Raw genomic sequence first — 3,801 nt, 5'->3', positions numbered from 1 at the left:
GTACCGGGGGTCTCGTGGGGGGGGAGGGGGGGACGTGTGGGGTCTGCAGGGCCCGGCCAGGTGTGAGTGTGCACAGGTGTGAGTGTGAGTGCAGGTGTGAGTGTGCACAGGTGTGAGTGTGAGTGCAGGTGTGAGTGTGTGCGGGTGTGAGTGTGTGTGCACAGGTGTGAGTGTGAGTGCAGGTGTGAGTGTGCAGGTGTGTGCGTGTACAGGTGTGAGTGTGCAGGTGTGAGTGTGCAGGCAGGTGTGAGTGTGCACAGGTGTGAGTGTGAGTGCAGGTGTGAGTGTGCACAGGTGTGAGTGTGAGTGCAGGTGTGAGTGTGCACAGGTGTGAGTGTGAGTGCAGGTGTGAGTGTGCACAGGTGTGAGTGTGAGTGCAGGTGTGAGTGTGCACAGGTGTGAGTGTGAGTGCAGGTGTGAGTGTGCACAGGTGTGAGTGTGAGTGCAGGTGTGAGTGTGCACAGGTGTGAGTGTGAGTGCAGGTGTGAGTGTGCACAGGTGTGAGTGTGAGTGCAGGTGTGAGTGTGCACAGGTGTGAGTGTGAGTGCAGGTGTGAGTGTGCACAGGTGTGAGTGTGAGTGCAGGTGTGAGTGTGCACAGGTGTGAGTGTGAGTGCAGGTGTGAGTGTGCACAGGTGTGAGTGTGAGTGCAGGTGTGAGTGTGCACAGGTGTGAGTGTGAGTGCAGGTGTGAGTGTGCACAGGTGTGAGTGTGAGTGCAGGTGTGAGTGTGCACAGGTGTGAGTGTGAGTGCAGGTGTGAGTGTGCACAGGTGTGAGTGTGAGTGCAGGTGTGAGTGTGCACAGGTGTGAGTGTGAGTGCAGGTGTGAGTGTGCACAGGTGTGAGTGTGAGTGCAGGTGTGAGTGTGCACAGGTGTGAGTGTGAGTGCAGGTGTGAGTGTGCACAGGTGTGAGTGTGAGTGCAGGTGTGAGTGTGCACAGGTGTGAGTGTGAGTGCAGGTGTGAGTGTGCACAGGTGTGAGTGTGAGTGCAGGTGTGAGTGTGCACAGGTGTGAGTGTGAGTGCAGGTGTGAGTGTGCACAGGTGTGAGTGTGAGTGCAGGTGTGAGTGTGCACAGGTGTGAGTGTGAGTGCAGGTGTGAGTGTGCACAGGTGTGAGTGTGAGTGCAGGTGTGAGTGTGCACAGGTGTGAGTGTGAGTGCAGGTGTGAGTGTGCACAGGTGTGAGTGTGAGTGCAGGTGTGAGTGTGCACAGGTGTGAGTGTGAGTGCAGGTGTGAGTGTGCACAGGTGTGAGTGTGAGTGCAGGTGTGAGTGTGCACAGGTGTGAGTGTGAGTGCAGGTGTGAGTGTGTGCGGGTGTGAGTGTGTGTGCACAGGTGTGAGTGTGAGTGCAGGTGTGAGTGTGCAGGTGTGTGCGTGTACAGGTGTGAGTGTGCAGGTGTGAGTGTGCAGGTGTGAGTGTGTGTGCACGGGTGTGAGTGTGCAGGACCCAGGCAGGTGTGTGAGTGTGAGCTCTGTGAGTGAGTGAGAGCTCTGGGAATGTGTGTGCATGTGTGAGTGTGAGTGTGAGCTCTGTGAGTGAATGTGAGCTCTGCGTGTGAGTGTGAGCTCTGTGTGTGAGCTCAGGGCCTGTGTGACCACCCCTGTGTGATCCCCGTGTGTGAACTCCGTGTGTGATCCTGTGTGAGTGTGAGCTCTGTGTGAGTGTGACCTCTGTGTGTGTGCTTGTGCTCAGTGCATGCTCGTATGCTCTGTGAGTGTGTGTGAGCTCTGTGCACGTGTGAGCATCCTGTGTGTGATCCTGTGAGTGTGAGCTCCGAGTGTGATCCTGTGTGAGTGTGAGCTCTGTGTGTGATCCTGTGTGAGTGTGAGCTCCGTGTGTGTGTATTCTGTGAGTGTTCACGTTCAGTTCATGTGTGTGATCCTGTGTGTGATCCTGTGTGAGTGTGAGCTCCGTGTGTGAGTGTTCTGTGAGTGTTCACGTTCAGTTCATGTGTGTGATCCCTGTGTGTGTGTGCCCCATGAGTGTGTGTGTGTGCACGCTGTGTGTGTGTGTGTGAGCTCCGTGTGTGTGTTCTGTGAGTGTTCACGTTCAGTTCATGTGTGTGATCCCTGTGTGTGATCCCTGTGTGTGATCCTGTGTGTGAGCCCTGTGTGTGTGATCCTGTGTGAGTGTGAGCTCCATGTGTGTGTGAGCTGTGTGTGAGTGTTCTGTGAGTGTTCACGTTCAGTTCATGTGTGTGATCCCTGTGTGTGATCCTGTGTGAGCCCTGTGTGTGATCCCTGTGTGTGATCCTGTGTGAGCCCTGTGTGTGATCGTGCATTTTGGGTGTATTTTGGGTGTATTTCAGGTCTGTTTCAGGTGTATTTTGAGTGTATTTCGGGTGTACTTTGGGTGTATTTCAGGTGTATTTTGAGTGTATTTCAGGTGTATTTTGGTTGTATTTTGGGTGTATTTTAGGTGCATTTTAAGTGTATTTATAGTGTATTTTGGGTGCATTTTGGGTGTATTTTGGGTGTATTTCAGGTCTGTTTCAGGTGTATTTTGGGTGCATTTTAGGTGCACTTTGTGTGTGTTTCGAGTGTACTTTAGGTGTATTCTAGGTGTATTTCAGGTGTATTTTGGGTGCATTTTAGGTGCACTTTGGGTGTGTTTCGGGTGTACTTTGGGTGTATTTTGGGTGTATTTCCTGCCTTTCCCATGCACTCACACATGCATTTTCATGCATTTTCTGTGTTTTCTGTGTGATTTTATGAATTTTCTATGTTCCCTTGTATTTTCCCCCATTTTCTCTATTTTCCATGCATTTTTTCCCATTTTCTTTATTTTCCATGTATTTCCCCCCATTTTCTATGTTTCCCACGTGTTTTTCCTGAATTTTCTATGTTTTTTATTCATTTCCCATGTTTCCCATGCCTTTTTTATCCATTTCTGTGTTTCCCATGTGCCCTTTTATGAATTTTCCATTTTCCCCACCTATTTTTCACCCATTTTCTACATTTTCCATGCATTTTTTACCCTTTTCTATGTTTCCCATGTATTTTTTACCCAATTTCTATTTTTCCCACCTATTTTTCACCCATTTTTTCTGTTTTCCATGTGGTTTTTACCCATTCCTGTGCTTCTCATGCCTTTTTAAAATTAATTTCCCATTTTCCCCACCTATTTTTTACCCATTTTCCATGTGTTTTTACCCATTCTCTATGTTTTCCATGAGATTTTTTATTAATTTCCCATTTTCCCCCTATTTTTCCCCCATTTTCCTTTTTCCATGTGGTTTTTTTTACCTATTCTCTATGTTTTCCATTATGTTTTTTATTAATTTCCCATTTCCCCCCCTATTTCCCCCCCCATTTTCCGTTTTCCATGTGGTTTTTTTTTACCCATTCTCTATGTTTTCCATGAGATTTTTTCCCATTAATTCCCATTTTCCCCCCTATTTTCCCCCATTTTCCGTTTTCCATGTGGTTTTTTTTTACCCATTCTCTATGTTTTCCATGAGATTTTTTCCCATTAATTCCCATTTTCCCCCCTATTTTCCCCCATTTTCCCTTTTCCATGTGTTTTTTACCAATTCTCTATGTTTTCCATTATGATTTTTATTAATTCTCTATTTTCCCCCCTATTTTCCCCCCATTTTCCGTTTTCCATGTGGTTTTTTTTTACCCATTCTCTATGTTTTCCATGGGGTTTTTTTTCCCATTTTCCGTTTTCCATGTGTTTTTTTTTACCCATTCTCTATATTTTCCATGAGATTTTTTTCCCATTAATTTCCTATTTTTCCCCCATTTTTCTCCCCTCCCATCCATTTCCTCCGCCTCCCCCGCCCCGCTGTCCCCCCG

This window comes from Onychostruthus taczanowskii, unplaced genomic scaffold (assembly GCF_017590055.1).
Source record: "Onychostruthus taczanowskii isolate IOZ18803 unplaced genomic scaffold, ASM1759005v1 scaffold1007, whole genome shotgun sequence".
Taxonomy (NCBI): domain Eukaryota; kingdom Metazoa; phylum Chordata; class Aves; order Passeriformes; family Passeridae; genus Onychostruthus; species Onychostruthus taczanowskii.
The sequence above is the reverse complement of the archived record's forward strand: the minus strand, read 5'-3'. Positions refer to the sequence as shown.